Source organism: Puma concolor, chromosome B1 (genome assembly GCF_028749965.1).
Source record: "Puma concolor isolate L17-30 chromosome B1, mPumCon1.1.hap2, whole genome shotgun sequence".
Lineage (NCBI taxonomy): Eukaryota > Metazoa > Chordata > Mammalia > Carnivora > Felidae > Puma > Puma concolor.
Genome location: NC_141670.1, coordinates 12,054,696 through 12,068,752, shown reverse-complemented (window position 1 = coordinate 12,068,752; position 14,057 = coordinate 12,054,696).

The window sequence follows — 14,057 nt, the reverse complement described above, 5'->3', positions numbered from 1 at the left end:
TCAAGTTTGATAAATGGAATAAAATTGGAGGGGGGGTGGGGAAGGTGTATCTACGTTGGGTTTTCCTTCAAAGGTTGACTCATACCTGCGGCCTTGACTATGGCACTTGCTCTATATTTTGAGAAGTTTTCAGAGTCATCCTAGAATGTGGTCATTCCTGCATACGATGTTATCTACGTTTCTCCCAGTTTATTTTTGCACTTTCACTTTTTGGCTATGTTAGAGATGAAATGATACAGCTTAGAAGGTTCTCATAATCACTGCATCAATGCCTTCTATTGGTGTAGTAATTTCCCACATTCAGGCCCTTTCTATGTGTTTTTTCATATTATGAGATTTACTCTGGAACAGGAATTGTCAACTGTTTAACGAATGAGAAAAAGAGACAGAAAGTGTATTATCTGTCTGAGGTGAAAGACCTCCATAAACCCAGGTATTATCACAAGTTTTTCTTCTCATGCCACATAAATTATGTATTAAATCAGAGGCCACAACATTTAAAAATCTAAGCAAAATGTACTTCTAGATAAATAAATGTTTGGCAAAGGTCTAGTATGTTCAAAAATGGTGGCTGCAAATAAACTTTATGGCCTAACTTTACATTCATTCAGCAATGTCTTAGAAACATCATTAACATAGAATATAAGTGTGATGGTTACTTAAGAAGCCAGCTTGCTTCGCTCTCCCCACACCATCCACTGTGACTCCACAAAAGTTATCTGCTTTGGGTTAGCAGGGATAGGGACAGAACATGCCCTAGTCTTCCAGCTCAGAATATAATGAGCTGGAAGTTTCCTTTCTTCCCTGACCCTCTGTAACCAAGAAAATCAAAATGGAGGCTGAAGGGTGAGGGAACCTTTGGCTCCTACTCTGCCTCCCTCAGCCCTCATTCTCCCAATTTCTTTCATCTGACTTTCTTACTACTAATTTTGGGCAAACTAGCATCAGATCCATTGTCCAAGGTAATGGCTAAAATTTCCACAAACCATTTTCAACATGTTCACAAATGAAGCACGAAGTAGAAATAATAATAGGTTTTGGAGCTTTGGCTTTGGTCAAGTTATATAAACTCTTTAGATTCTCCTTTGTGAAATGGTACCTCAAGCAACTACTTCATAAATTGTTATGGAGATGACAACAGTAATATCATGCACAGTAACTACTGGGGTGTATGATATACAGGTGGCACACAATAAGAGGTAACTAAGCAATTCTATAACGTCACCATGGGTCCCTTCCATCCCTTGTCCAGAAGAGTGAGCATCCGACTCCTTGCATCACGGGATGGGGGGGTGGGGGGTGGCAGGGACTCCTTCAAAGCTAAGAGTCACATTGGAGCAAACCTATCTGTTTCTGGAAGAACCATGTGAGGCCACCTGTGGTTACATAGGTGCAAAATAATTAAGACTCCTCACAAGTAAGAGTAGCTTTTAAGGGTTTTTTATTTTGTTCTGCTTTGCCTCAGGCTAAGCCAGGAGCTAAGCGGTGAAGGGAGAGGTGGCTGTGTCTCTGGCTGTATATCCCTTGCAACCTTTGCCTCTGTATTAAATAAGAGGCTGGTGTTACATTTGCATAAGCGTCAAGCACTGTTCAGGGAGGAAGGGATTCATAAACAAAATCCCTTCACCTTGTATTCATTATGTTTCAGGCTTACTGCATCCATCAGAGAGGTCTTGCCAGAAGTCAAACGTTAGGAAAGTCATGCAGGGTTTAGAATACCCTCAAAAAGGAAGGACCGCAGACCAGTGACCAAAGATCAGCAAGCAGGGAGAAACCAGTTGCCAAGGGAACTTGTGGAGCTATCACATATGTCCCCTACAAATGCCTTCCTCATTCTGGGATAGCACAGAGGAATAAATGTGAGCGTGTTTCTGCGAGAGTTCTGTCAGTGGGGGCTGTGACACTGGTGCCCCAGGCTCCCTGCCATGTTAGGAACCCCTGGAGAGCAATGGAAGGGGTGCTGTTAGCAGATTCACCCATACGGTTCCTATTTCTTTTCTTCCAAATGGTAGGAAACAACACCGAACCTCTGAACTGAATGTGTGCTTTGGAATTTCGGTGGCAGGGGAAACCCTGGGAAGGAAGGAAGTTTGGTTGGGTAACAGACTGGTGGTGGGCTGGGTGTGACTGTTAACTCAGCCAGCAAAAGAAACATTACCTAACATTACCTATTGGCTATCATTTTGACTACTGGTTTTTTGTCTGTTAGGGCTCTTGCTTACGTTCATTTGTTCAACAAAAAATAGCTTACACTAGTTACTGATAGGGAATCATCCAAAATATCTTTATGATACATTCAGTGTTTACAGTATATTAAGACTTCTCACTACTTAAGTGACAGTTTAGCCTTGAGAAATTCTTCATTAGGACACACTGAGCACAATCCAAGATTGTATGTATTTATCTATCACATAAATTATGCATAATATAGAACATATAATGTGTAAAATATATAACAAATTATATATATTCTTCACAGAATACTGTGGCAAAATCAGATTTATAAATATTGGACATGTTTTAAAAGTACGGATTAACTTGGAATTTAAGTGGCACTGCCATTCATTTTCCATACATGATCATAAGGAGTGTTGAGAATATACGAGTATGTGGTATTACCCAGCGTCCACCGTAAATAAGAGTCTAATCATACTTTGTTGTTTTAGCCTAAAATGTCTACTCTGCCACCACTCTTAAGTACGTTAAATATATTCAAATAATCAGCACAGAGAAAGACTGTTAGGATTTTCGGCTCGGTGTATTTCTGGGTCAAACAACTTGCCCGGGTGTCCAGAAACTTACAGAAGCCACTGGACAATTTATTTCTCTCATATTAAACGATTGTCTTGGGGATGGAATAAAAGACGATGCCCACCCAAGGGAGTGATGCTAAAATCTCTTCAGTTTCCAGACAACATCACGATGATGGTTTCTCCCAATGCCTTTGAGCTGTCTTCACAGGTTTCTCAATCCCTGACTCTTTCCAGGTCTGATCACCCTCACTAAAGACACCTATTATTCTTTCCTTTTGGTCCTGCTGTTATGAGCAGATGATTGTAACAGTAATCATTCCGCATATACCCTGATAATCAACAAACAGGCTTATTGAGATCAGCAGTTCTTTCCACAACTTGAGTGAATTTCAAACTGCCGGTGTGTTGCCTATTGTCAATAGCCAGGGGCAGTCTTGGCTTACCCAAGCTCCAAAAGTCCTTTAACAAGAAGTCGGTAAGGGTGGCAGGAAGAGCATGAGACCCCACACAGATGGAAGTACCCTTGAACGCAGAGTCTGTGTTGGATTAAATGCTGGGGGTGTATGGGAGGGGCCAGGGAACGTCTCAGTGGGAGAAGCCAATGAGTTCACACAAGGTTTCTGTCTGTCAAGACTGCCATAAGGATGCTGCAGGCTGGGAGACGTATAAGCAACAGAAATTTCTAGGTTCTGGAGGTTAGCAGTCCAAGATACAGTTCCAGGATGGTCACATTCTGGTGAAAGCCCCCTTTTGGGTTGCAAATGACCATTTTTTTCACTGTAGCATCACAAGGCAGAGAGAAAGCAGGAGAGATCTCTGCCGTCATTCCTGAGGGCCTCACGCTTATGACTTAATCACTTCCCAAAGGCTCCAACTTCTGATGCAATCACGCTGGTTATTAGGAGGTCAACACATGTGTGCGGGAGGGACACATTCAGTCCCCTGCAATCTACTAGACAAGATGTATCTCTGCAAATGAGTCCACAAGCCTAAACCAGGAAATGCTGGCTCAGAACACATACTCATCCTGCCCCATTTTATCCCCCCAGTATCAACTTGCTGGCTTCTAAGTCTTTGCACCATCGCCATATGCAAGGTGTCACATCCATGATCTCATTCCTTCCTTCAGTTTTGTCACAGTGCCTTTGTCAAGATAAAAGTTGGTTTATAATTTCATTATGTTAACTCACCTTAGGTCCTGGGATGTTTTGTCTTGTACTTGATTCAAACTATCTTCATGGAAATCTCGTATGTCTAATTTATTTGTCTATATTATGAATAACTTAAAATGAGAATCACTGTTTGTGTGTGTGTGTGTATGTGTGTGTGTTTTCACTCATCACTGGGCCGTTTTTATGCAATTAAAAGACTTTTTTCTCCCTCAGTGTTAGAGAATTTTGTAACCCAGGTATTAGGAAAGTATCTATGGTATTAAAATTCAGGGAATTTATAGCAAGGACTAAAAAAAATAAATTATTTTCTAACACAGCTTGAAAATGGCAAAGAAATATAGAGTTTGAAGGTAGCCTTAGTTTTGTTCTTGATAAATTTCGGTAAGCTCTCTGGTAAGCCATGGAGAGCATTTTTCCTGAGAAGCTCGGTCTCTGTCTCTAAATCATTCCATATGTCAAGATAAACTTATCTATATATCACAAAGCCTCTCTGAAATACAGCTTACTCAGGAAAAAAAAATGCTATCTTAATGTATTATGTTATAATTAATCACACACAGTTCAGAAAGATAAAGAGTCTTTTGCAAAACAAGGAAAATAAAGAGGGTAAGATCCAATAAAAAATCGGTACCCTCAATGAGTTTAAAGTCTGTTCTCTGGATGCTTCTTCATCTCAATGGCTAGAGGATACTGTTGTCATCACTAAAGGAATTTTCTTCTTCCTCCTAGAGCGGCTTCTCCCAGGCAAAACAATTAGGTGATTAAAGAGGTTTACACAGTGCATCACTGTGGTCTAATAAGGATTTGTACTTGACATTACCAGTAAATAAAATTCACAGGGGAAAATGTGACTCATATGGGCTTTTATATAAAGGCAAAACAATCAGTCAGTGGAGGGCTGGGCAGGGGGGTAAGAGAGAAAACTAGTTGTACCAGATGTTGAAAAGCCGAATTATCATCCAGGTGATGGATTTTTGTTTTGTGTTTTCCAAAGACTACTTAACACATACACACCCTATTGTCTAAAGAAAATGGACTTTAATCTCCTTTCCAGCAGTCCTAATCTCCCGGGAATTGTTGGCTCCAAGAGCAGAAACCACCCCTGTAGTGGTTGGAATATGCACTTATACTCATCCTAAGATTAGACTAATACTTTATAATCTTGAAATTGTGCAGGCCTTAGCTCATTCTGCCTTTCCAAAAGCTAGCATTTCCTTCCCTATCCTCAGGATCATATTTTGCTTTTCTGGAATGCAAAGGAAATACACTGGCTAAGCGTGAATGTGGCCCACCTCCCCAGGCTGACATCTTTATCTTACCTCTCGTAGACATTGTTCCCTAATATTTAATCAAACACCTACATTCTATCACTTGTACACCTACTAGCCATTTCTACTTTTTCTTTTATACCATGAAGTCCTCAAGGGAAGGGCTTTTTCTTTTTTATTAATGTTTATTTATTTCTGACAGAGAGAGAGAGAGAGAGAGAGAGAGCGCGAGCATGGGGGGTTGAGGGGAAGAGAGAGGAAGACACAGAATGTGAAAAGGTCTCCAGGATCTGAGATGTCAGCACAAAGCCCGACGCAGGGTTCGAACTCACAAACCGGGTGATCATGACCTGAGCTAAAGTCGGACGCTTAACCGACTGAGCCACCCAGGTACCCCAGAAGGTCTTTTAGATATTAGAAACTAACCATTAGCACAGGTGCTTTTGGATAATAGGCACTGATTGCTTGTTGAAAAAAATGAATGAATGACCCAATGGCATGTAATCTAAAGAGCAAAAATGGACTTCTCAGTTATGAAACACAAGTTTTCACTCAGTTGTCCTCATTGATAGACTGAAAAATGCCCTTTGATTCTTTTTGTCTTGCCTAATTTCTAAAAGTTTCAACTGTTAGAAGGTTGTCATTCAGCACATACTTTCCAGAATATGTTTTCTAGATAGTGTTCTATCTAAACTGCAAACTCCCCCATTTGACTTTAATTTTCCTGCACATATCTTATTACCCAGCATGCCATGTGTGCTCCTGGTCAAGTTCAATCTGTAATCTAATGACCCGAGACCAGGCAGAGCGGTTAGCATATTAGTCATTAAATCAGAAAGTAAAGAAATCACTAATGCGTTGACTAGCTGTCGGTGAAAAAAAGACTACTAGCTGTCCAATAAGTTAACTCAACTCATTCATGTCATACTGACTCCATTTTAGGTGCAGTCGAGTCAGGCGTGAGAAGTCCAGTAACATTATAAAAGCTGCCCTTACAAGTTACAGGATCTTCGGGGATAGTACTCTAACTAGGGAAACTTCTTAGAGTAGAAGCCCGGCTCATGGGGTCCTGCATTGTCAGACTCCGCCTGCAGGGCCTCAGATCTCTGGACTCATCCCAAAACACGTGGGTCGACCAGGAGCAGAGAGCCATTCAAATGAGTCTGCTGGTGTGTGGAAGATCAGTGAGTGTGCCTTTGAGTTTTGTTCTGCCCACCTGCCTCCTGTGGAAGGAGGAGATCAGAAGCACTGCAGGATCAGTGAATAGCATCCCACATTGTGGGAAAGTCGGAGCCTCCAGGAGGGTGGAGACTGGTAGAGCCAGTTAAAGATAGGCACTTGGCAAGTGGCAGAGTCCACGTGTGGGGTGTTGCATCTGCTTTGTTGTTTCAAGAGGAATCCGGCAAAATAAAAGTAGGTGGGAAGGTTAATAGACTGACTTAGTAATATTAAGGAAGTATTGAGAAAGTATGGGTAGAAGGTATCTGGCTCAGAGCTGACGGCCTGGATTCAAATCCCAGCTCTGTCACCTGTGAGCCCTGTGGCCAAGGCAAGTTAACCCCCCAGCTACAGTTTCCTCAACTGTAAAATAGAGTTAATAGCACCTGCTCGTAGATCTGTTGTACAAAGCTAGTCAAAATCTAGAAATTACATGGAACACTGTCTGGCATGCTGTAAAAGGTAAGTATTATGATTGCCATCACCAGCACCATCATTTTTATGAGAGCAATGGGACAAATAGTGTTTTACAAATAAATTTGCATGAAAGGTAGCAAACATTTCTAGGTTCCTAACACATAAAAAGACAGTCAAGAGTATCCCTAGGGGATTGGCTGACATGATTTTTGTACCTCCATAAAGTGACATGACAATCTCCTACCACTATGCATTTCCCCGACGATGAGAAAGAACACATTCACTTGAGAGAGCTGGAAGAAAAAGCTTGGGCACTGATTCGCAACAGATTCTATTAAATAAAATCGGAATCTAAGGCAACACACTATGTACTTTGTCTTAAACAGAGTTGTGAATTATTATCAAAGACTTCAAGTGCATATAAAGGGAGAAAGAACAACAATGAGCCCTTACATCCCATCACACAGTATCAATAATCTTCACTCTTGCTTTCTTTTCATTTATATCCCCTCTTTCTCCTAGATTATACTCAGTATCTATTCTTAAATGAAATACTCTTTAAACTACAAATACATTACCATTAAACCACCTAAAAGTAATAATTATTATCAAGTACCCAGAGAACTTTTTATTTAATTTTTTAATTGTTTATTTTTGAGAGAGAGAGTCAGAGAGAGACATAGAGCACTCAAGCAAGCAGGGAAGGGGAGGGGCAGGGAGAGAGAGAGAGACAGAGAGACAGAGAGAGACAAAGACAGAGAATCCCAAGCAGGCTCTGCACTATCAGCACTGAGCCTGACTTGAGGCTCAAACCCATGAACTGTGAGATCATGACCTGAGCTGATATTAAGAATCAGGCACTTAAGTGACTGAGCCACCCAGGTGCCCCTCCAGAGACTTTTTAAAAAATGTATATATTTTAAGTAAGAGAAGTGAGGTGACCTCTAACCTGTGTTGCTTACCATTTACAATTTGGGCATTGACTTCCTTAGCTCCTGCTGTCTTCTATCGTGTGGAGAATATGACTATATACCGACACAAAACATTTTATCAAGTTAACTAGTTGTCCCTTGGAAGGAACAGAGAGCACAGGTCTGAAAAGAACAGAAACATATTTCAATCTAACGGGGAGAAGAGAAAGCAAATTTAAGGGGAAGGAGGAAGCCAGGGACTGTGGCCGAGGGGGGCCATGTGCAGAGATGAGAGCTGCAGGTTGGGGCAACAGCCTCACAGCTGGATGACCTCAGCAAGTGAAGTAAGTCTGGCACCGGGAGAAATGGCCAGTATTTGGGGAAAGAAACCAGTAAGAATTTCTTTAGTCCGTGGGTTCAGCGACGGACACTTGATTTCAGCTCAGGTCATGATCACACGTTTCTGAGAGTTGGAGCCCCACATCGGACTCTGTGATGATAGTGTGGAGCCTGCTTGGGATCCTCTCTCTCTCCCTCTCTTTCTGCCCATCCCCTACTTGTTCGTGCTCTCTCCCTCTCCTTCTCTGTCTCTGTCTCTCTCTCTCTCTCTCTCTCTCTCTCTCTCTCTCTCACACACACACACACACACACACACACACACAGAAAAAAAAACAAACTTAAAAACAATTTCCTAAACGAGGCCAGATAATTTTTACTGTTTTTTTTTTTCTAAGGGAGAAAAATGACAGAAAAAAAATGATAGGTTACCACTAATTTAAAATTACTTGCTTTTTTCTTTCATTAGAGGAGCTGTTAGGGTATAAAATGACATTGCATTATATACAGAATGAAGATAGGTTATTAATATAATTCTACATGTGTATTTCTTTGTAAACATTTACATATCTATTTATAAATGTTTGCCAATGTTTGTATATTGCACAAACCATACATTTATATATAAACATATACATAGTTTTATTTATGTTTATAACATTTGCATATATTTTTGTTACATATTTATAAACGATGCACGTTTATAAATACACACACATATGTAGGATTTAACAGATGTGCTTTGGAATCCCAGCTTCTTTAAATGCTGTATGGTCCTGAGCAAGTGATTTCTAATTTTGTCCCAGTTTCCTCAATTAAAAAATGGGGATAGTATAGTAGCAGATTATCTCCGAGATTGCTGTTGGACTAAATGAGATAACAACACTTTGAGTGCTTAATTGAGTGCCCAGTTCAGACAGAATAAAAGGCCTTTATCAGACAGCAGCAATACTGTTAGAAGAAGAGATCTAGATATAGTTGTGCTACTAATATTCTCTACCAGCCAGCCAGCTTTTCTCTGCCTGGATCCACCTCAGAAGAAAGCAATGAAGCCAAGGGCGAGGAAAAGCATAACACAAATCATGACCAGATACTCAAAGAAAACAGTGGGGACCTGGCCAACAACTTAGAAGGGATAGAGGGGCAGGACAATTATGTGGGCAATGATCTTTTGCTGGTGTCGACTTAACCTCTTGCCTCTATAGAAGGGACAAAAACTAAAATAAAACTACATGAAGATTTTCTTCTTTGAACAGAATTCCCCATCAAGTTGATTTGGAGCCAAGTGCAGACAAAAGAAACCACAGAAATAAACGTTGTTTACATCCGTCTTAGCTAAAAGTAGCCTCCAAAGATTGATTTGAAAGGAAAGATCACCAAGTGATGGAAAGAAACAATTAGTTGGGCATGATTTTCTATCTAGGCAAACAGTAATTTACTTCAAATATTTCAAATTAAATTAAGTAAAATAATACACCTCTTGGAGCTAATGTCTACAAAGCATATGATACTGAGTGATTTTGCTGATACTTATAAAGGTGACCAGGTGAGGAGTTTATGACAGCTGGATCAACCTAACACAGCTATTTTCTTTTTGCTTATAATGGTGTGCTTATTTAGAAAAGAGACTAATTTCAAAATATCAGGAAAATGGCCCGTGGGAAATGATGTATTTTCAGAGATTCCATTTAGAACTTGTTAAACTTTGAAAGAGACCGATTTAAAGACTAGAAAATATCATGAACATGATAGTTCATTATAGCTCTAGGTCTGGTCTAGAGATCCACTTGTATTACAGTCCTCAAGATATCAAGTAGTGGAAGTGAAAAAAAGACAATAACCTTGAAAAACCTCAAATAAATCGAGTCTATAAACTTTGATGCCTCTTTCATGGAGACTGCAATGCTGTTTCCTCTTCCTCTTTTTTTAATATATGGCCTGAGTTCGAAACAAAATGGAAAACGGCTGTTTTATCATGTTTTTGAAGGAAGGAAGATAGAATCCTTCCGTGAAAAGGGTTTAGTGTAATGCACGGAGACTAATATTAATTACTAATTTTATGCAAAATGACATGCCAAATTAATTACTGATGAGCTACTTTAGTGGAAATGTGCCAGGATTCAGATTGTTTTGGGCACAGTGTCTCGGTAATAAATATTTAACACACTGTGGGATATTCTGGTTGTCCTGGTCAGCCGTTCATTTCCTTCGATCCCAGGGAACTAATTTTTGTTGCAGTCAGCTGCAACTGATTGCAGACGGCATTTTTTTTTTTTTTAAAACCAGGCACCTAATGTACATTTTCCGATTTGCTTTTCATCTGATTGTACCTCTATCACAGAAAGCAATCAGATATAGTACCTGTGTTTCTGTGTTTGTTGCCAGTTGCTTGCTATCTGCTAATCATTTAAGGCTTTAGATTTTAATCTAATCTTCCTGAGGTTGTTAACTATTTAAAATAAGACGTTTCTATCTTGATAAATCACTTTGAATCTGGTTTAAAAGCAGTGTGACTATTAAGATTTTCCCCATTAATAACAAGTTATTCTATTCAAGAATAGTATTTTATAAACAAGTAACGTGATTGTTTTCTGGAAGTCTTATCCTAAAAGGCTTCTTTGCTCCAAAACCGGAGATTTCAAAATAATGTAAACAGGCCATGTTACGAATTTTAGTGTGAGTCACAGTTTACCATGATTCAAAACATGCATGGGTACCTAACATTATTCTTTCATCATGTCAATTATGGGTTGAATTTTTAAGTAGCAGAATGCCCAAGTTACAGTAGCTCTTAAGACCAAAGAGAAAACCGCCTCATTTTTTTTTCCTTTTCCAAAATACTAATAACTCACATAATCTCTGTCCAGGCACAAATTTTAACTAGTGTCAAAAATACGCTTAAAAATGCATGCAAAATCTTTAATTTTTAGACTCAATTAAAACAGGTCACTCTCAAAAATACCTCTTAATGGAATATTTCAGAACTACATGATCTGATGGTAGTCACTAGCCATCTGGCTGTTTCTGGTTAAAATTAATTTAGCATTTAATTCTTCAATTGTACTGGTCATATTTAAGTAGTCAATAGTCACACGTTCTAGTGGTTTCTGTACTGGACAGTTGAGACTTAAAGGACATCTCCATAATCACAGAAAATTCTACCTGAAAGCAGTGTCCTACAACATTTTCTTGTTTTTATAACATTTTCATTACAATGTACACTTATCTGACAATTTTAACACCTACAAAGAAAAGTTACCATTTATTGAGGACCTATGTGAGAGGTACTACACTGTATGTGACAACAGAAAGCCAACCATAGGATCAACGGGACATCTGAATTACAAATTACTCCATTTTGAGAAAGACCAATAGTTTTTTTTTTTTTTTTATTTCTTACATAACCTTTAAAAATAATTTATTTAAAAACAGCATTTTAAAGAATGTGGCAAAGCCTTTCATCGGTGCTCACACCTTACTAGAGAGAAACGAGACAAAAATAAAGAAAGTAGCAGAGGCTTTAAGTAGAATTAAGTCCTTACTCATTATCCCAAAAGGCACACTGGATTCAAACCGCACAAAAGTAATGAATGAGAAAAGACCTTTGTTTGTATGTATATATTTGTGTATACGTCTGTGTGTGTGTATGTACACATGGGTATACATACATACATACATACATACACACATGTATGTGTGTATTCATTCATTGTTGTTTCAAGTTTTTATTTAAATTCTAGCTAGTTCACATACAGTGTAGTATCAGTTTCATGAGTAGAATTCAGTGATTCATCACTCACATATAATACCCAGGGGTCATCATACCAAGTGCTCCTTTTAATATCCATCACCCATTTAACCCATCCCCCTGCCACTTCCCTCCATCAACCCTCAAAAAGACCTTTGTTCTAAATATATGCTTTAGAAACTACCAGAGTGTATAAAGCAAATTAACTTTGAAGGTGTAAAAATATGGAATGGTATTTAATTGAAAACCAAATGTAAATAGGTATCACAGAAATCATAGTTAAAAAAAACCAGAATTTCCAATATCAAAATAAGAATGTTAAGTCTACCCAACTATAAACAGATTATGATATTCTTTTATCTGTATATATATTAAGTCCAAACACTAATAAAAATTTCACAAACAACTAGTAAAAAAATAACTAGATTGAAACAATGGTAAATTTCTGAAAATAATACTTTGCAAGGATTATATGGATGTGTGTGTGGGCGCGCGCGCACACACACACACACACACACACACACACACAGAGGATGATAGATTGTTTTCTATTGTACGACTTTTTTTTTCCCACAAACTTTGTATTTATACCTAGGTTTTTGTATTTGAGAATTGCTACATTAAATATTCTTTTTCTTTTACAGGTCTTCACGTCTTTCTCTTTCTACATAACAATAAACACACAAGTTCTTCAAAGCAAAAGTATAAATAACACTAATCACCATCGACACTTTATTTCTCAGAGTGCTATATTTAATACCTTACAATTTCTGAATATCTAAAGGATGTTCAACTTATAATAAGTTATTTTGAGAAAATATTTCATATTTTAATATGTGTCTTCTAAGAATTTATTTGTGTGTGTGTGTGTGTGTGTGTGTGTGTGTGTGTGTGTGTGACAAAGTTAATACCATTTAACTTAAAATATAGGGCAAGTCGTGCACTGCACAAGTTTATAGTCCCTGTGAATGGCATCTCCCTGAGGTGTGCAGTGCAAAACTGGGTGCAAATACTCACTTTGGTGCCCAGATACTTAAAATGTGTCCTCTTTTCCTTTGATTATATTTATTTAACATTTCTGAGCAATACGGCACTCCCTATATTAAGTATTAAGAACAAAATATGCTCACTAATAAGATAACACCAGCCTTTAATTCTAAAGCTGAAAATCTGTGGCAGGTACATTTCCATGCTTGGAATCCCGCTGTACTTAACTGAATATTCTGAAGAACTAAGAGCATCTTCATTTATGTATTATTTTATTCATTTAAAACATATACAGGTACATGTTATATTCTAGATCCTGGTCTAGGAATAAAAGAGTAAAATAATCCTTGCCTGAAGGTTCTTAGAGAATAGGAGAATAGAGATGTAGAAATAAATGATTAAAACACATTATTACAACTGCAACCCAATGGACATGTACAGGCTATTAAGGAAGTACACGGCAGGACTGTCTAAGTCATTACAATGGATAATTACTTAGGTGTCAATAAAAGTTTCTTTGGGAAATATTATCTTAGAGAAACACCAAAAACTAAGCAGTAATTAGCCACATAAAGTGGGACTAATTAAATGCATACTAGAAAGACGTCTAAGCATAGACATAAAAGAGAAACATGGCACTGTTATTCAAGGTTACTCTAGACTACAACAAATTATGTTAATTATTAATAATTATGCTTAGCTTATTTGACAGAAAGTCCTCTCAATACCCATCCTTCTCCTCCTTTCTTTAAAAATGGAATCTCAGACAACCTCAAGGAAAAGGATAAATTCCTAGGAACATACAACCTACGAAGACTAAATCATGATGAAACAGAAAATCTGAACAGATCATTTACTAGTAAGGAGATTGAATCAGTAATCAAAAACCTCCCAACAAACAGAAGTCCAGGAATAAACAACTTCGTTGCTTAATTCTACCAAATATTCAAAGAATAACTAATACTAATCCTTCATGAACTCTTCCAAAAAGTAGAAGAGGAGGAAAATCACAGAAAACTCATTTTATGAGGCCACCATTACTCTGGCACAAAAATCAGACAAGAGTGCTAGAGATAAATAAAACTCGCAGTATCAGCAAAACAAACTGAACCATACACTGAAAAGATCATAAACTATAACCAAGTTAACTTTACTTCATGAATACAAGAATGGTTTAACATCTGAAAATAGTATGATATACCACAGTAACAAAAGATAAAAATCATATGATCACCTCAATAGATGCA